A 21,070-nucleotide genomic window follows, 5' to 3' on the forward strand; every position below is an offset into this window, starting at 1 on the left:
TTGTGGTGAGGCAGAAGTGTGTGGCAAGCAGAAAGTGCCAGGCGTCGCGCTGGGAGCAGAGCTGCTGCCGCTGCCCTCGGAGGATCTGGTGCAGATCATCGCTGCTGCTTTCAAGTGAAACCAGTTGGCTTTGGTGATCCATCTGAGGTCCTCCGCAGGTGCTGACGCTGCTGTCCAAACCGCTCGATTTGGGATCAGAATATGTGTCATACTGACTGTTCCTACACAGCATCTACGTCTGGCTGCTGAAGGAAGCGTGCGCTCTTCATTCAAGAGAAACCACCAACACAAGCACTCACTTCCTGCTTCATCTGTATTTACAAACATCACCTATACGTCCTCATGAATTCAGTTTTTTGTCTGTCTAGTTTGGTGATTCTCCACAGGTGGCTCTTTCACTGGCCTTTCTTGGGTAAAAAAAAGCCTGCTTTTATTTCAACAGTCAATACACTGCTATAGGCCTTATATTTCAGGTTCAAACCCAATGTTGTCTATTCATTAATATATATTTGATTCAATAAAGGTCAAGTTTATCTCTAGTTTTAGCTCATGGCTTGTCATTTAGGGTTGACAGCTGAGTGGAAATAACAACATGTAGTAGACAAACATCAAATTAATGAGGCAAATATTCAGAATTAATAGTATATCAATTAAAAATACAAGAGAATAAAGTGAATTAAATAAAAATTACTTGAAAACAATGTGGACATTATTTTTTAACTGTTAAATAATTTCAATATTAAATCGGCATAAAAAAAACAGACCACAAATGTATTTTTAAAATAAAAAATGATGTGTAAAAGAGATATCAAATTGAAATTTCTCTGACATGTTGAACATTCTCTTAAATAGTAATTTAAAATAATCACATTTAAATGTTCTTTGTTTGATTTAGTGGTACCGTACATGGATGTGTTATTAAAGTTTCTTTATTTTCACACATGGAGCTGGGGGGAAATGGAACAAACCTGTTTGTGGGTGGTGACCTTGAAAGTACTGGAACTAAAAGTATGAAAAACGAATGGCAGATTTGGCCGATAGCGTTCCGTGTTAGTCTGGCGTGACTGCCAGCTCAAGCTGCTTCTTCCGTGTTCGGTTAGCATCAGTGACTCACGCTAGCCTGATACCATCTCCAGAAGTGCTGGTGTTGATGGCGACAAGTTCACATGAGGTTTGGCTCGCACAAAAAAGGCTTGTTTATCTGGATAGAGCCAGAGGAACGTGGAGCACAAATGAGATGAAGAGTAAAAACAGTGGACTGGATCCAGCAACGTCAGTCTGAGGAGCAAAACCTGAATTGTTTTCTGCCTGTTCCATACTTTCTGGGTCACTAACCAGCATTCTTGAAACATCTTTGCGTGAGCATCAGCTGTTACAAAATCCTTGCTGCAACTGAGTGACCGCGAGACTCAACAAAAGATGGGATCTCGCCGGATCATTGCTCCGTGGAGCGTCGACCAAAGGATCGGGGCGAAACCAGCTCCTTCGGTCTAACGTCATTAAACACGTCCGTTGCTTCTCGCCATGTCTCTGTCATGTTTGATGTTCTGGATGAGAGCGAACCAGTGTTTGCCAACCGCAAGCAGAGACGCAGCTCTGCGACGCAGGTTTGGTCATGTCTGACTGTGGGTGGGAGGAAGCCAGCGCACGAGAGCCGCGCAGCCCGGACCAGAGCACTGAACACGCAACACTACCAACAGCTTCAAGGCTTATAAACTCTGACAAGACTGTCGACACTAAGCTAAAGCCACTTCACAGTTGGCGCGGCTAGCTTTCCGGATATCCCCCTATCAATCCATACGTTCCACTAAGAACAAGGTCAACATTTACCATTCCGGACCGTACCACACTTCACTGCAATGGAACTGTATTGTCTCATCGAAGCGTACAACGATACTGTAGCTTAAACTCTACGCTACCAAGGTCAGACATTTTGTATTTAAAAGTGATGAGAGGACAAAGTTTATTAATGTTCTGCAACAAACAAAACTGTATTATTACAGTATGGTAGACTATACTTTAAAGTTGTTTACCAGCATAGTTTGGTATGTATAGTGAACCGTACCATGATACAGCAAAGTATTGGGGATTATAGCATCCTGCAGTATGTAGCATGCTCCGCTGTATGCTAGGTGCGTACAATCATACCCACAGCCACAGTCTAACAGAGCACTGCGTTGTGCAGGATCCATGGTATTATGTACTGTGCGGTATCATGGTGTATGGGTGAGCAGTAGAAACAAGTGACTCCAGAATGCAGCACAGTATAAAGGGAACGTTCCTGTTGTGCTCGGAACTCGGAAATTCCCATGTAGCAATTCCAAAACTGCGGATCCTCATGGTGCGTTCCAGTTACCTCGGAAGTTTTGGATCACATCCTCAGGGTGGTGACCGGGAAATCCCAGATCCGATGCCAACATCGGGGGCAGGGCTACGCATTTCCCAGTTCCGAGGGCACCTGGAATCACCACTCCAAGTACGCAATATCAGATGAACGTAAACAAGAAGTGAAGGTTTTCAACACATTCAGTGGATTTGTTTTCCCTTTTTCTCTGGTGGGTTTCAAACGCAGCACGTGTATCAAGAACTTGCTTATGTCCGGACAAGACGTGCAAATAGCTCAGTCGTGATCTCCTTTTCTGTTTTTGATAACTTGACCGCGCTGAACTCAAATGTGACGTCATTCCCAATTCAGACGTCCCACTGCAGAGGTAAAATGAACGCTGCAAGAGTAGGTTATGCTACATGCTAGGAATATACAACGGAACGACAGCATAACAAAGCATAGCATTAGCATACAGAACGGTAGCGTACCACACCATAGTACATAGGTGAGCTGCAGAATTAAGAGTAGCATCACAGTCAACAGTGTATAGTGCAGTATTCTGTGCTGTAATACGTCGACTTGTTAGCACCGGTGTAACAGTGTGCTGTAGCACAGTAGCGTCTCATCTAATAACATGGGAAACATGGCTGCTATAATATATCAGATGATTAGCAAAGTAAACAGAACTTTACTCGCTAATGCAGTATCATAGATTTGAGATTTGAAAAGTCAATAATTGCATAGCAAAGCATCTTCCTGTGGTTTAGTGTATCATAGCGCAGGAGATGACATGCTGTTCCACTATAGGCATGTTGTGCTGTTGGACTATGGTGCGCTATATTAGCATGCATGCTACATGATAACATGGAAGATGAGCTGTGGAGCAGAACTTGAGGTCAGATTTGGGGGAAAGTTGTGTGTTACTTTTTTTGTTACAAGTGTCATCATCAGTGCACTTTCAAGCCTGTCTCCGTCTACGAAGCACAACAAACAGCTGGGCTCGGCCTTATTTGCCGCTCCTGCCCGGGACAACGCGCTAATCCCGCGACGGAGCAGGGATCCAGTTATGCATTCTCCATGAGTGGAGGTCTGCAGCTCTGAGAGCAGGCAAGCCTAACTGGACCCCCTGAGACCCCCCCAGCAAGGGGGCTGAGGCCTGTCAATTACCCCCCAGGAGCCAGAAGCCCGAAACCCAGCAGACGGCGGCTGGTTGTTGTGCAGGCGGAGGAGCGCCGGCGTCATGGATATGTATGACACAGTGGAGCCATCACACACCCAGACAGCGGAGATTTCCCCAGGTAGCCTCTCTAAGCCTGTCGAGGGAGGATTTGTCCGAGACCTTGTTTAACACAGATGTCAAATTGAACGCGGCACATCCTGGTGGGAGGGGCGGCCGCGGCTTTTGACAGAGATGTGCGGCGTGATTGACAGGCGTACGAGCTGTTAGCCGAAGCCGCCACCTCCGACAGAACCTCTCCTGAATGATCAAGTGGAAGCGCAAGTTAATTTAAGCAGCTGCTCGTGTTCCAGAGGTTCTGGGAGGTCAAAGCGCGTTTTGTATTGAAATGTGGCGGCTGGGTTTCCAGTTCGGCCAGTTCGGGCTGCAAAGCTTGCGTCAACTTAAATCCAGCGGCCACTAAACTGTTTTCATGAGGACGATCCATCAGACCCTCCAGGATTTCACAGCTGTTTTGTTTGATCGTTGGCAAAAATGCCTGATTTTGCAGCACATTTTTAAAAAATGGCAGTGAAAGTTGCGACCATTTATGGTTCTGGAACAACATGATAGGCAATAAGGACCATTGCAAACTAGCGTCAGTTTTTAGCTTAAAAAAGGCTGCAATGATTTTAACAAAATTTGCTTTATTTGCCAAAAGCTAAATAAAAAAAAAAAGTTGTTTTGTTACGGGGCTCCTCACCAGGGCGGAGCCTGATGAAAGGCTTGGATGGGCGGAGTCTGAGAGGTAAAGCTGAGTTGTTCAGCAGCTGAAAAGTAAGAGAGTCAGAAATATCCTGGAGAGTGATGGATCTGGCGGTCAGCCATGTTTGTTTCCATCCGCCCCGTATCGTGTGACGCTGCACGAGTGAGTTCCACTTTTTATTTCTGTCTGTTCTACATTTCAACCACGGGACTTTGGACATTGATGAATGGATTCAGGATCGTCCGAATCGTGACCCTTGGCGGCCATATTTGTGGGCAAATGTGAGCGTTTGGTGTCACACAAGGCTTCATCTCAACAAGGAGGGAGGGAATATGATGTCCTGGACCTGGTCCTGGGCCTGGTGTTTCATGGTCCTGATCCATGACATGCAGCAGGAGGACAGCGAGATGCTACAACCCTTGTAGAAGTTTCCCTAGTCTTGACTCAGATAACCAGCTGACTGAACTAAACAGACACTAGTTGAAAATATTTCTTCCCAAAGTAGTGTTTCTGAATTCCAAAGTCCAAAAGCGTTACTTTTCTCTCACTGTTCCGCCGTGACGGCGAAATTGGTCGTCACTGTGGGAGCTGAAGTGTTTGACCTGCAACCTGCCTGGAGCGCTGCCATGAGGAACTTCACCTTAATGAACTGCTCTGTCTGGAGCTGTGGGCCACGCATCACAAATGTCAAAACTTAGAGATGTAATCTGGCCTCCTAAACTTGTCAACTTGTTTGGTTACACATGCAAACAAACCAAGCACAGAGAGAAGAAAGACAACAGGGCTCAAGCCCTGCAGGAGTGGAAGAGGCCGGAGACAATAATTGGCAGAAAGCTTAACAAAGCACCTGCCAGACAAAGACAACACACTCACAAACAGCAGAACCTGTCCCGGTGTTCCGCCTCCGCAAATGAGGCAGAGGGCGGAAAGGTGTTCAGCTCGCCGCCGCACCACCAAATTGGTGTGAAGCCAAGAAGCCGCAGGACAAAATGAGTGTGGGAAATTATGCAAACGGCGGGAGAAGCTGTGGCGACAGCAGACTTCCACTCCGGGATGGAGCTTGTTAGGCAGGAGGCTCCATTACCTTCCCCGCAGAGCTAAATTGGGAGCTCCACCTGACTCCCCTCCCAGCCCGCAGCGCTCATGTATATGCATCTCAAATCCCTCCCCAGACACGGGGAGATGGGCAGAGCAGGGTTCACCTAACAAACGCAATTTTGTTCGGCACACGCTCGGGTCAAGTCGCCCGGCAGTTTCCCCTCACTTGTTCTAATCAAACAAAGGTGGGAGGCGAGAGACGGCACCTTTGCTCCCGGCCATTATCCTCCGCTGGAGGAGCCAGGCTGCGGCTGTTAAGAGAGACGGGCCCGCACGCCAGACATTTCAATTACAGGAGGGGAGAACTTTTTAAGGGCCAGGGAGTGTGTTCCGTGTGATGCCAGAAGGAAAAAGTTCCTGAGAGCAGGATGCTTGTGAAGAGCTCCTCACCATACACTACATACAACGTTGTTAGAAAACTCACCAGGGTCTCGCACCGCTGCAGGACTGGGCCGCTCCAAGGTTGAGGTCATCCTTGCTTCCCACTGGATGGGTCCAACACAGGCAGTCAGGGTTCCTGCAGTGGAAGGAGAACCTCTTAAAAGCAATCCTCTCAGCTCCTGGTCTGAAGCCCTGCGTCCTTCATCTTGCAGTTCCTGCATGAGGTTCCCCTCACATCCTGATGTTACTTTATTAAGCTAAACTCTGAGGAGGTTCAGTTTCACAAGCTGGAGTCTTCACTTCCTGGTTGTGTTCTTCACGTCCTGCTGCTTTACTTTTCCTTCAGTTCTCCTCTTGAAAGGCCTGAAGGGACCTTTTCTCCTCCCGAGGACTACAACTCTGTGGCCTCTGTGTGACTCTGCAGGACAGATCTGAGAGGTCTTTCCTTCCTGCTGGAGTCTGACTCAGTCTCAGATCTGTTGTATATTGTTGCTAATTTTGCTTGACCTTTCGCTGGAATGGAGGTGTTTCATCACTGGCTCATTTTTCTGTCATGGTAAAAGCCTCATGTGTGATACAAGCAGAGGCTGATCTTTTCTTATCTAATGCCGGCCGCCATGCGCACTTGAACCCCCTTCCGGATCAGTGACTCTCTTCCACTTTTCTGGTGTGAGCTGCGCTGGTCCCACAGTGAGAACCGGATTCAAGAGAACCAGCGGCGCGACCTTTACAACACATTGGGCTTGACATCTGTCTCTGCGTGGGGATGAGTTTTGACAGTGCCTATTGACAGATGCATGACTCACATCGTGCTGTGTGTGTTCCTCTTTGACGTCCAGCGGAGCCGAACGTGATTCACCCAAATGGTATGAAGCATTTTAGCGAAATAAAATGGACTTTTTTTTTTGCTGCTAATGGAGGGTTCCGTTTCAGTTGATGGGAATTAAGAATGAACAATGACGAAAAAGTGACGCTTCGACGTGTGAATGCTCAGAGACCGTGGCTTCTCCAAACCGACCTTTAAGAGGTCAAGATCTTGGAACAAACATGCCATAAAAAAACTACAAACCAGTCAGATAATTGCTTGCACGACCCGTGAAACATCACATCTTGGTAAGAAACCAAATCTATCCTGAGATGTACGGATGAGAAGTTTGCAGCGGCGTATAAAAGGAACCACAGATATGAAGAAAGACAAATGCATAAGAGATTTAACAGACAACTCTGCACATATTTCCAGTGAATTCCATTGGAATGCATTCATCAGTTCTGAGTGACGTCGGCCCAGTTCGGACAGAAGCCCGACGGCTCGAGCTTCTTCAGGGGCAGAACTCTGCACCACTTCCTCGGCTCCAGACAAAGTGAAAGTGATGAATGAAGGAAGGGCGCGTGGGGTTTGAATCACATGCACGATCTCGCACGTGTCCGTTTTTAATTGAGGCCTGTTGGGCTGCCAAACACGTGCACGTGTACCCGCTTCTCTGAGTCGGACAGGTGACTTGTTGTCAAGGGCCCTGCGGGGCACAAGCCGTCATGTTCGGCGCAGCAACAGACAAAAGGAGAAACTGACAAGTCCAGGGAGCAGCACTTAAATCTGACAACAAGATGAAGGCGAAAATAACTCAGTTGCAACACAGGAAGCTTTTTCTCAAAGACGTAATGATCGTGGGAAATTGGCAAACGGTGTGGAAGCAATCTAGTAATGGATTTGAAGTTTCCCTCCGCCGCCTGTTGAGGAGCGCGGTGCCACGTGTCCGGGACGTTTTTTACAGAGTCAGATCTGGTCATTACACACTTGTGCACACTGTCGTCGGCCCTCATTACACCACTGAAACTTCAGCCGGACCTGCCTTCATGAAACATTCAACGCTCTCCGAAGGCCACTTTCCTAATGCAAACACAATACGGCTCCGAAAGGTCGCCTCAGAATGGAGGCCATCAGGACGATGAGCCGCTCATTTCTCTTCCTCCCATCAGTCCGCGGCTCGATTGAGCCCATGAGATCAATAGGAAGTCGCGGCTTTTGCCGGGATTTAAAGTCTCTTTTGATTATCTGGGAACGGCGCGTCGTTTCTGAGCTCCGGCTGTGGGTACAACAAATAAGTATTGTGAGTGTGTGAACGCTGCCGTTTGTTTTGACTGCGCCGTGAGAGAATTGCTGCTCTGCCAGTGGAGCTTCACGTGTGTTGACGGAGGAAGGCTAAGAGTGTCAATCTTGCGTCTCGCTGACGCCCCGCCTTAACTATTATCGCTGCGACAGCTTTTCAAATGCTCCGGTGACACTTTGACACTCTGAGCATAAGGTGTGTTCCTGCGTGTGTGTGTGTTTCTTTATTGTGTTTCTCCACAGAGGAGTGAGAAAAACCTCTGACTGCAGGCGGCCAGGTCAAGCCTCCAGCATCCCTGTCTAACACACAGTCGCCTGCTGTTCGAGGTCACTGACCTGATGCGTAATTGTTTGTCGAGTTGTATGTTGGTTTAGTGTTTGACCCTGGAGGACACAGACAGACTCAATCTCCACATTTTTGTTGAGTTTCACTGAGCATGTTTACAACACGGCTCAGAAACTGGAATCACTGCAACGGTCAGGCTACAATCTGACTTTTAAAATGCATGTAAACGGCTTAATCCGACTACTGGAGAGGAAGTGGGGTTTCTCTTCGTGGGACTGCAGGACCTGGATAATGTGGTTAATAGCTGGACTGAGCTAGCATGTAGCCAGTAGCTGGACTCCAACCATCCATCCATCATGGCAGGTCTCACTCTCTGACCTCTGTCCACCAAATGGGTGATGTTCCCCAAATACTCTCCACAGAAGGCCATCTTCCCACTGACTTTTCATTCTTCTGTGCTCTGAAGTCAACCTCCACCTCTCCAACTTGCTCACTATATCATCAGCAAACATCATCGTCCATGGCAGTCCAGAGATTTCTCCTGTTCTCAATAATCTTCCGTTGCCATGACTCAGGAACCAAGCTAAAAAGACCCTGAAGTCACTGAAGGCGCTCTATCCATCTGGGGGTCCACTGGTTTGTTTAAGGTCAACTTGGGTTCTGTTCACTTCTCAGCTGTTCGGCTCTCTTTGGACGAAGAACAATGAGACCTCTGTGCTGGTGCTAATATATCATTAAAGGGGCAGCAGAGGGTGGGCTGTACTTACCGTACGACTATAATAACCCATCATCAAACACCCTTTGTACTGCGGGATTGTGGAAGCTCACTGGATTAGCGCAGGTAGTTCCAGCGCGGAGCCTTCGCAGGTGCGAGCTCGGGCCTTTGTCTGTGATGTGCGCGTGAGTGACGGCGGCAGGAGCGGCGAGGATGTTGCCCGAAACAGGACGTCAGGATGAGGTAGTGAAGGGGAGCCAGATGACAGGTTGCCTCCACAGCGGGGATTAGCCGGCTCCTGTAGGGACGCGGGGGGAAGACTGCGCTCAGCTCTACACCTCTCTGGCAAATTGGCGGCGCCATGTCTTGATTCAGACGTGTCCCCTGGTTTGGAAGCGAATCTCAGCACCGGTTGGCAAACATAGGTTGAATCTTAAGCAGGAGCCAGGATTATATCTGCGCTGCACCAAATCCAGCAGATCCCGGCTCTAACCCCGCTAACCCGTCCGCTCCTGTATCTCCTTCCACTTCACTCACACATGCTGACCGGGGTGGCTCCTAACGGACTAAATGAGGGCCACTTAGGTGTCAGCTTTAGGCTTCGGAAGCAGTGTGACAGGGGCGAGGACTTACCGTAAGTCCACCATAATTCCCTCACCTTGCTGCCGAGCTTCTCCTTTCTTTGCCTTTATTTTCAAACACCATTCCTGATTCCATTGTCGCCGCCAGTTGACGTTACACCCCCCCTCCCTCCCCACCAGCTCTTCAGTGAAGGTTTTCAAAAGGGATCATGCAGGATTTCTGTCCTCAATGACTTCAGTTGCCCTGCCTGAATAATTCAGGTCGGACTTCCAACGCTGCCAAAACAACCATATCACTGTCAGGCTGCCGAGCGCCGGGATTTACTCCTCAGTCATTTTGTCAAAACAATCACCAGCCGGGGAACAAACGCAAAGTTGTAAAGGATTTGTTGCACGATTGGAATCAATTATTGATGAAGATATGATGCCTTCACATTCACAGTTTATGTGGAACCAGTTGAGATAAGACACTGTTGTGACAGAAGGAGCCAAGTCCCTTTGAAAAAACAGAGCTCTATTCTTAGACTGTGACCTGAAGGACGGGCGTTTCATTGAAGCACGTGCTCTACCTGGTCTACGTTATAGAGAGTTCCACCAACAGTGATCAGATCAGTCGGCCGGGATGAAATGTTCACTTCACTGATTTCCTCCATTCAGTCTTCAGTATGTCCATGAACGTTGGCAGAAGATGGTTCAATCCCTTCCCCACCTTGGCTGTTTTTCTGTGAATCCAGATTCAGTGTGCTGCAAAGTGGAGCTTTGATGTGGCCGTATATCACCCTGATCTCCCTGGCTCCGCTCTGGCCCCTGATACCATGGGGCTTTACTTAAAATACAACCAAATGTCCAATTTAGGGCCCGGCTTATGGAAATTGGACTTAATATACTACCTTCCCGCTGCTCCAGGAGTCCCTCAACAGAGCATGTGTCGCCAGTAAGATCAGGCAAGAGAAGGCTCTCACCCGGAGCCGGAACTGGGCCTCTGCAACTGGAGCTGGTTTCTCGTCAGGCGGATCGATGAGTAAATGTTTTCGCCTGTTTTCACTTGTTGTTCATGGCACAAGAGCGTGTGGGTGTGGATGTCGAGTCCAACAAGATCAGAAATGACAACCCATTCTCACTTCTAAGGCGTGAAATGGCGACTATTTTCAAGCGGACTATGTTGGCGACAAAGTCCGCCTGACGCAGGGGTTTCAGTCAAAAGTTTCCTCCCCATTTGATGTTCCAAACAGGTGGGTTGGGGGTGACTACATCGATGCGGATGTTGGTGAATATAGAGCATTATGTGGCACTCCCCCTACTGGTGGTGCCATAGAAGACACTGTGAATGAAGCTCAGGGTCGTGTAAGGTACTTCTTATACCAAGTGAAGAATAGAGAACAAAGGGAGCGCCATCCGCCACCCTAACCCAAACCTCCATCTTTCTTTGCCAGACTAATACATCAACATGTGAGGCGGAGGGCGTCACCAAGGGATGCAAAATTCACTCAAGGATTGTCACTATTGATACCTTTGGAATGAGAATGTGCTCCAACCAAGCGAGTGTCTCTGGGGAGACGGTGGAGAGGCGAGACAGTTGGACCGAGATCTCAGCAGGTAGGCAGGAGGACGCAGTAGTAGCTCTAAAGTCAGAGCGTGTTTTTGTTATCACACCTCGCTGCAGCAGACAACAAAACAAACACGCACCTCGACAGCTCCAGTTTGACTGATTCGGAGAAAAGAGCATTGAAACGTAAGCTCCTCTCCTCCTCACATCCCTGCCAATTTATTCCGCCTATCTTTCAACACAGCCATCCGTCTGTAACATGAAGACTATGATGAAGCGTCTCACAATTGGCAGCTGTGTCCTCATGTCAGGGCGCTAGATAGCAGGTACGGCGGGTGGCGGCGGCAACTGGGGCCGGCCATGAATGAGTCCCACATCTGCATCAACCTCCGCAGAACAAAGCCATCGACGTGACACATGTTCGACACGGCGCGAGACAAAAGCCGGGATTAGAAGCGCCGACTCAAAGAGCCATTAGCAGAGGCTTCACGCCTCGATGGAGGAAACGCTCACACCTTTAGCAGCAATGTGCGTGTGTGCGAAGCCCGGCCGCACGCGATTCAATCAAGTGGACCGCAACAGCAACAAACAGGATTCTCTCGGCGAGCAGAAAGCGTGACCCATTGTTAACCTCCGTTTATTCAGGCTAGCTATGTCGTCCCGGCTCCGCCCTGCTCCAACATTTATACAGTAAGAGGCATGACTGTAAACATTTTTAATGTGTCAGTCACCAGAATTCAACGGCAGCTGAGGAATGTCGAGCAGGTAAAACATGGCCGACCTCCTCGTACCACAAATGGCAACGCTGGTTGTGTTGTTTTGGTGTGCAAATCCACTGCACGAGTCCACTGCACGGAGCTTTCTGTAGCTCCACTGTAAAGCTCGTGATCGACGAGTGAAATTAACATGACATTAACATCGCCGTCTGCTGTGAATACACTGTTAATACCGTCAAGATGGTTATGTTGTTGACGGTGTTGTGCCTGATGTTCCGGACGTTCAGCAGCATTGTGAGTCTGCGGTGTTGCTGTAGTTTGCCAGAGCTCAACAAAACAAAGCTACACTTGACAGCAAATGACAGCTCTTTAATCCACGCAGCCATATAGTGCCTGTGAGTATGTGTTCCTGTAGTGCAACAATACTTTTTCAAGCTTTTCAAGTTAGCGGAGTCTTTCGTGTGTTATTTTCTTGTGTGTAAATGTGTGTATATTGCTTGGGACACTGATATGTACTTGTATGTCTAGTTTTACAGATAAATTCATAAAGATTTGAAGACCAACTTCCGCATCTTCTTTGGAAGTTGTTCGCCATATGCCGAGCGACTGTTAGCACACAGAGCAGGGGCAGAATAATGGTTCTTTTTCATTTGCGCTTAGTAGTATATATTATGTTTTTATTTTTATCTTGCATGTTTGTTGGAGTCACTTTCCATGTTACCTACCCTCTCTGTTTTACTTTTGAGCAGGAGTTGTGGTTGTAACGAAAAGCAATTTCCCCCCAGATAAATAAAGTGAACAATCAGACCAGGTTCCTTAAAAACAAAAAAAAGTTTTTAGTCCGAATCAGCCAGCCCTGGCATCCATGCTCATCATAGTACTCACAACCCCATTTAAGAAATGAGGCAGAATGATGGTGAAACTCAAATTAAATATGTCATAAACTCAAATGTGAGATAGTGCGACAGTTTTTGTGGTAAAAGTTAGTGGAGTAAGTACAAACTGTCCGGACTCACTACACTTCAGCGGCCGCTAATGCAGCAGACTAGAAAACAAACAGGATATATATCTATATATATACATATATATAGATATATATCGCTGCCGTACAGTAGGGATATATGACAGAGAGCACGACCCCTGACCGGGTCACAGGTCGACAAAGAAACCGAAGAGACATGGGAGGCTGATTTATTGAAAGCAATGTGGGGATCTGATGGATCCAGGCATCACGGAAGCATTCCTCACTGCACACACGTGAGTGAGCAAGAGCTGCGGAGACGTGGCGACCGAGGAAAGAAGGAGGGCTGATGAAATGGACCCGCGCTTCACTCTGCGAGGTGAGAGGAAGGAAACTTTTAATATTAAAGACGTCACAGAGGCAGATGAGAGGAGAGAGTTGGGGGGTTGTCCTGCTAAATCAGCCAGGAGAAGAGCGCCAGCTGTGTTTATTTGACCTCTGACCTAAAGGCCACTCCAATCTCAACAAAACCTCAGTCTGGCTGGCAAGCGCACGCACACACACACACATTACCTGATTAATACAGAACAAAAGCGGCGACCTGGCTGGAGAGCAGCCACTCAGCTCACACCTGGAGCAAAATCGTCTTTCAAAACACCAAGATTCAAGTTTTTGGATCCAGTGTAAATAACTTTTACTCTCCTCTTGACTGAAACTGGGCAAATACTCTCAGTTTGGTGTAGGAACAATTTCTATTCTATCATTAGCACATTGAATGGAGACATTTTGACGTCAGATAAGATAATGCTTCTCGTAATGGGGGGACTTGTACCCCGATGGAGGCTTCAAGGCACTCAGAGGGGTAGTATGAATATGTACACAGCTTCATACTCACACACTTACAAGCACAATATAGATGTTGTTTTAATATACACCATTACATATTTTTTTTTAATTTCATAATCTTAAAAAAGCCAGTCACCCTCAGGATCCATTCTTTTGGAATTTGTGTGAGTTAGTTTATTACTGCTAATAACAAAAAATTTCTGAAAGCTTTGTCTGTTAAGGGTCACTTGACTGAAGAAAACAGTCGACAAGGTGCATATCTGGAGATAAGACATGGGCAGAGAGGAGTGTAACAAGGGTGAGGAGGGTTCAAATCGGGTTCCCAAAGAACAGCTCCCTGCAACAGAAGGCGTCAGCAGTGGGATGACAGCAGCCTTCAGAAGCTAATGAGTCTTAATGATGGACCTGAGGATGCAACAGACTGGGGCCAGGACACAGGCTCCACAAGTGCGCTGTGAACGTCCTGTTTCAGTTGCCTATACCACCTGAACAGACTGGCTCATGACTCTGCTCCACACCTCTGGAGAACGCCGAATCTCCCTCATCATCTGTCAGACACTCTGGGTAGCGCAATATAGAAAAGCCACCTTATGAAGGAGGTCGTCTGAGACACTCGAGGGGAGAATTTGTCGTCAAAGTCAACTCTACTTTAGTTCAGGAATATTGTCGGAGTGTCCTGTTCTCACACCATTTACAGGAAGTGATGGTGTGTTCTCATGAACTACATGGTTCTTTAGCAACTTTTGAAGCAGACCTTCTTGAAGATCTGAGCCACACTCACTCCCATGGCATAATGTATTGACGTTGGCAAGTGGACTTTTGCGTCCTATACTGACGCTGAAGGCAACCTTCAGTGATGCATGTTGACACATGGGTGTTCCAATGGGTTTAAAAATCGAGGCTCAGAAGCTCTCTTCACGGAATGTGTTGTTGTTACGGACAAACACGTGAACTTTTGATGGGTTTTAAAAAGCAGCGTGTGTGATGTCGAACAAATAGAGTGGCATCTTATGGCTTCCCTAACCCCAACTCTGGCTTACTTTTACGTGCCGCACTGCCCACAGCGTCAGAAGATGCAGTGGAAGGCAGAACAAAGTGTGCCAATTGAAAACCTAATGCCATGGATCCTGCCTTTGGCGTCAGTATGGGACCCAAAACAGAGGGCCACGTCCAGCTGCCTTGTCTGGTCCCTTTAGTTTGGCCAGCTCCAGCAACAGTGGAAACTCTCCTGTACAAATGTGTTGTTGGTTGCACAAACTTTCTTTGGCTCGAGATGAAGTTCCTTAGGTCACATTATTTAAGAATGGAAGCATAAATAAACCAGTGTGTGTAATTCCCCGGGTGGGTGTTTGAGTCAAAGTAATTACAGAAACCTGAAGGGCCTGGGAAACAAAGGTTTGGTGGAAGCAGAAGAGAAAAGCTCCCTAATCCTGCAGCTTTGGCCTCCAGCAAGCAGCTCTTCTCAAAGTCCAGACCCTCGGTGTGCAGGTCAGATCAAAGCCTGAGACAGACCCCCACCACCGCCTGAAATATGTCTCTCGCCCTCCACGCCTCCCCCCTCTAGTTCCTTCTCACCGTCTGTCCCCAAATCTGAGTCTGTCCCTGTGAAATATGTCCAGCTGGGTCGGGCTTCCTCCTCCCCGGCACTCGGGAGAGAGAAGGAAGCAGCTGCTTTTGTGGGAAGACGGAGGGGCGATGGGAGATATACGGAGTGACGGAGAGCCAGATATGGAAGAAGGTGACAGGAACACCGGAGGGTGGAGCCGCAGGGAGATGTTACAGTGAAGCACGTGAGGCTTTTTCACCTTTCACTGTTGACAATAAGGGCTGAACATTTCGGTTTTTCAATAACAATATGGACGTCTTATCAATTGAGCAACCAATGAAGCAAAGTAGCCGCTAGTTTGCAGCGCGTCCTTATCTCCCTGCTGAGGACAAACGCAGACCAAGGACCCCAACTCAGTCTTGACTACAACGATAGCTTATGATCAGAAAACCCCAGTCTTTCCTGCGTGGAGTTTGTTTCCTGGTTCAGTGTGGTGTACAGGGTGTCCCCCACCCCTCAGTCCAAGTTCCAGCCCTCAGTGACGCTCATATGGGAGCAGCAGAAGATGAATGAATACAATGGATGCAAATATGGATTTTGCACGCATACAAGCGCTAAGATACCTCGACCTTGTTTCAAGCTGCCAGCTGGATCAGCGACAGAGACGATGACAACCCATCACAGTGATGGTTAGCTGCCACTGTCATCATCCTGGTCGTCTCCACCACTTCTGAATCAGCATCAACACCACATGATGGAAATACCAGCAAACACCCAGCGACACCATACAAGTGGTTTAACGTAAAGCAGACCGTTGAGATGAAAGAAAAGAGCGCCACCTTCCTTTGATAAAACGGCGCCACTCATGCCTCAACTGATCCGCCACTATCCAAACTTTAGAGTTTGTGGACATCAATTCCATCACACCCACGCTTCACATATTAATTTGGCATTTGAGGATTACTATTGTTGGAAGTCACCGGCGACTGCTGATACCAGTGATGGAGTGTTTGGGCTCCTAACACGCCCCGCATGAGTCACGACATTATAGTTCTCAGACTGAGACAAACAGAGATTATTGGGCTTAAACCACCACACAGGTAGACACTGTTAAACACACACACACACACTCAGCCAGCAGCAGACAGTAGCTAAAGCCTCTAGATACACACAATTAAACCTGAGTACAGACGGCATGAGAGCTGATCCCTCTCTGTCGAAATCACTTTGAAAATGTTACTCAGTCTGTCACAATACCAGCTGCAGTTGCCTCAGCGTTAATGACCTTTGCATGTTTTTATTCAGCCATTCATTCCATGCCCATCCTTAACTGTCGAGGAGGCAGGCGGCGATTTAGGGACTTGGTTCAGATGTGTAGCTTGATAACAAACAAACGTGATAACACATGAGACGTTTAGGACCCAACATCGCTGCTGAGTTGATAATAACTTTAGCAAGGACAAATAGATATTTTCAAGTGACTCAATTAGGTTTTTATCTTTTTGCTTTGTCATGTATTAATGGAAGTATTTTAGTGTATTTCTAAAAAGTAAAAGTGTATTTTATTAATTTCTCCGAAGATTCCACAATAATTCTTCAAGTATCACGGAAGAAAAGGAGAAATGGAAGAGAAGCTGATATTAGCGGTTGCTAATGCTAAGAGCTGAGCGTTTCATCCGGTTAGCAAACTGTTTGGCTTTTACTAGAACTAGCATAATGTGTAGTTTCTGTAGTGGTTTTGAGAATTTACTTCCAGATTTAATAGAGTCCGGAAGGAACTTCAGGGACACCTAGCTAGACCTGCCAATCGAGAGACGGCAGGAAGCCAGAACACAACGCCCACTTGGGTTGTGAGTACAAAAGCCACTGAACTGCAAAGTAGGAAGTATTAGATAAATAGTGAACAATATGAAATCAATTATTTTGCAGATCTTTGTACTGAAACATGACGACCCTGCATTTTTTACTTCGTCATTCCGAGCCAGTAATTCCGCCGGCATCCTTCCCGCCAGATGTTAATCCACATGGCTCATCTTGGGAGCATCATACTGCGCTGAGAGGTCGTAAATCTCCCCGCACGGCAGCGTGACCCCGACCGTCCACTCACTGTGGAAATTCAAAACTCGACTCGACACTCGATGATTATGTAAGATTTGCAACATAATGTCCAGCAGCTCGATGCTTCATGTCGACATCTGAATCTTGGACTTCGCTCCAGGATGATCATTATCATCGTAGCTAGCGAGCGAGCGAATCGGCGGGGCGCCACTTTCGCTACAGCAGCAGATGTAAACAATCGATCCAGAAAAACGCGTTTTCCTGAGCTAATCTGAGGACCCTTGATACTGTACACCGTCGGCAGTAGGTCAACGGGACGACTCCATAATATATGTGCTTGTTAGGACGACGCTGCTCAGATTACACACACCCCAACACGTTTACACAAAGAAACACACACCTACAACCCAATTCTGTATTGTCTGCTGCTCCCCAAAACCAATTAGTCACACATGTTTGCGTCCGTACACAAACCCGCCCAGCAACAAACATGACGCGCGCTCAAGGTCACTTACACAACACGCATGTGCACCACTCACCCACACACTCACACACACACAGAGGTGAGGATGTTTCGGCGGACACGCGTGAAGACAAACATCCAGACCACGCTCCTGCGGCACGCACACGCCCCGGCTACACTGGTGGTCCGGCTCAGGCTTTGTCTCTGGTGGGACGCCCAGACAAAAGCGACGGGCTGACAGGTAAACAAGCCGTCGTGTTTGGGCAGACCTACCTGAGAAAGCCTCTCACCTGACACACCCTCCTCCCACCACCATCGGCTCCAGGTCGGCGGTTTCTCTGCCGACCAAGTTCCCACCGTTTCACTGGCCATCCATCACCCGACGCCTCCTGCCCTCGCAGAAACATCCCGGTTTCACTGGGTTCTCCACTGTCTTCCCACAGTCCAATCGAAATTGTCCGTGATGGTTGCTGGTGTTCTGTCCAGAGTGTCCCCTGCCTCTCGCCCTATGTAGCTGGGATTGGCATGGACAGTCAGCCTTTTTTTTCAGCGTATGGATTGAGCTTGACACTGAATAACCTGAACTATTGTAACATTTGTGTACTTGAATAACAGCACGATCTGTGATAACACATTTCTAATAGTTGATTTAAAACATTTTCAAACCATTTTCATTCATTGATCTTGCTTTATTTATATACATTTAATATTTACAGAAATAATTAGCAATTTGTGGTACGAATGAAAATAACTTACAGGGTTTTTTAAAATTATTAATAAAATCTATAAATTGTCAGTAGCTTCTATTTTTACTTGTGGTAAAACATACTTAACTTGTTTTATTTGTATTAATAAGAAGAATATTTTGTATGTATTTTTTGAGATTTTGTTTTTCTTTTCTTTTTCAGCTTTTATTTACATCCATATTTTTTCTAAAACATCATCAATCATGGTTTTTTTTTAATTCTTTAGTCATGAAAAATCGCAAAATAATAAATAAAACAGAATTACATTGATAAAATATTTCTTTTTCTCCACGACAATATGTCGGTGACATGACAAAGCAAGGTTTTATTTTGCTGTTAATAGGCAGCAGATTACTTCTGTGTTCGCGTATCTGTCGTTGAGTAAATACTGATACGAGGTATCACACGCTCGCTCGCCTCCTTCAGCTCCAGCTTGCACTTAAATACCACTCTTGACACTTGAGCTCATAAAACAGTAATAAAGTGCAGCAGCATCCATGAATAATGTTTCAGTATAAATAAACACGCGGCTCTGACAGAGGAGGTTAAGACCGAGATAACAGTCTCCGACTGGCGAGTGCGTTTGCGTGTGCTACTGTGGGAAAAGCCCAAAGCCCCGACTGAGGAGAAGCAGAGTCTCAACAGCTCATCCTGGTCCTCCCCGCCACCTCTTTAACCCGGGCTGCCGGGTCAAGGCCTCTGCCTCCGCGTGTGTGTGTGTGAGTCTGACTCACCGGCGGAATAACGCAGTGAAGAAGTGAGATCAGGATTCACAGACACTCGACCCAGAAACACACTTTTAAAGGTCTGTGCTGATTTATGAAGTTCGAAGAACGGAGGCTCTTTTATGATTTCATATTCACGTACACATTGGAACACTGCCGTCTTCTGCGACGCCTGAGCTGTCTTTTGGTGATGTTCATAGAGAACCCTTCAGAAATCCAGTTCTGTGTAATGAAGAGCTTATTTTAGCACGAACATGTCCAGAGCTTTCACAGGACTAGAACCATAACTGACATGAGGTTCAACATGCAGGTGGGACAGAGGCCCGGCCACATCAAGGGCCACTCTGGTGATAACATCTTCCTTCAAGCTACATTCAGAACAGACACAAAATGTGAGGATAATTTGCCATTAATCGCAAGTTAACTCAGCTTTCGTGCGATTGAGATGAAAAAAATGTAATCTATTGACAGATTATATCTAAACAGGACAGCAGTCGTAAGGGGCTGAAATAAGTCTCTTCTTAATCAAGGTTTGGCTAAAACTTGATAACAGCTTCAACTACTGCAGTGCATTATGGGATGAGCATGAGCAGTGGGAGTGAGGTGAGCAAACTCCCGACTTGCGGGGCAAATATGGCCCTTGTTCTTACTAACTTGTTCTGTGGTGACCACTGGAGTTTTGGAGGATATTCGAAGCTCATCCCCTCGTCACGGTCCTACCACTAGGAGGCACTACTTTAGGTCGAATAGCAGACGCTTGTATTCTTGGTACTTGACATTTAAATTCTTAAAAAACACTGAAATGTTTCGTACAACTATTCCCTGCGATTAATACCTTAAATCCCCATAAACCTTTGCTTTCAATACACGTTTCAAACGTTTCGTCAACACAGTTACAAAAAAAACGAGGAAAACTGCGACACAACAGAGGGACAAGTGAAACAAACTCTGGGGTTCTCTGTCAGCACTGTAGCTAGGCTAAGATCGGGCGGCTCCAAGGTCGAAGGCTACAGGATATAAGACTTAATCCCTTGATAACTGATGTGAAAGATTTTTCATTGACAAAATCTAAACGAAAGCATCATTGATGGTTTCACACCACCAGAAGATCCTGTCGTTGCTGTCATTGCTAATACTTTTTTATTGGTGAGAAACTGCTCATTTGAAGGCTAAAACATGTAAATATTACCCCCTGCCATTAAACCAAATTGAACTGGTTCCTCTTTTCTTCACCCTGTGAAGACGCAGGAGTCAGGACCACTTCACGTTTCCTCCTGTTGACTGAGATAACGCGTGGTTTCAAGTTCCTGTTGATGTGTTTCCACTTCATCTGCGCCCAAAACTACTTTAGTATCATGTTTAAGAAAAGAACACCGACTATAGCTGTCTTCCCTGGTTTCCTGACGTCACCGAAGCTCCTGTGTTTCTTTCGTTTTTGCTTTAAAGATCAAAGCGACGAGGTTGCGTCCACAAATCTGGACTGCTGGACGGGTTTCATGCAGCCGAGGAGTCTGCAGATGAAGCTCCAGGCATTTTTATTGGCCTTGCTACTGACACAGTGTTTGTGTGATTTTTATCAGCGACCAGAACGTGAGAAGGAGCTGAAGGGCCTCATACTCACGCAGGACTTCAGAGCCGCAGCTCCAGTTTTATCTGACAATGGAGATAAAACGGCGAGGCTGCAGATTGACTGCCCCAGCCAGCGTTCCCACTCGCCGTTCCCATACCTGGATCAGGAGGAATTTCCAGAGAAGGGCAGTAAATTGTCCGGCGGGGCGACGTTGTCCTCTCCCTCCTGAATACCTTTCATTCTGGAGACAAGAGAAGAGGAGGCATGTTGAGTTTCATGGACGTGTCCTTTCTGAAAAACACATACATCACTGAGTGGGGAGGATGTGAGCGCGGGGTGGAGCCGTGCGTGTCAATATGTTCAAGAGCCGCTTCAGTTCATGACTTTCATGTTCAGCAGATGCAGAAGGATGATGCCACGTTAGAGGACAAACATCAATCATGCTAACGTGGCGTGCTGTCTGCAAACTTTGCTAGC

At 47.0% G+C, this 21,070-nt stretch overlaps 1 long non-coding RNA gene across 1 annotated transcript in view; it reads right to left on the bottom strand.

The window, feature by feature from the left end:
* The window catches only part of LOC128748875 (uncharacterized), a 45,200-nt gene extending 24,366 nt beyond the window's left edge, over window positions 1-20,834 (bottom strand). Inside the window, exons 1-2 of the long non-coding RNA XR_008412855.1 lie at window positions 20,751-20,834; window positions 5,771-5,863 (exon numbers count right to left, since the gene is read on the bottom strand). This is a non-coding gene — a long non-coding RNA (uncharacterized LOC128748875). The remainder of the gene's footprint in view (window positions 1-5,770; window positions 5,864-20,750) is intronic.
* Window positions 20,835-21,070: the final 236 nt, after the last annotated feature.

This window comes from Synchiropus splendidus, chromosome 17 (assembly GCF_027744825.2).
Source record: "Synchiropus splendidus isolate RoL2022-P1 chromosome 17, RoL_Sspl_1.0, whole genome shotgun sequence".
NCBI classification, from domain to species: Eukaryota; Metazoa; Chordata; class Actinopteri; order Syngnathiformes; family Callionymidae; genus Synchiropus; species Synchiropus splendidus.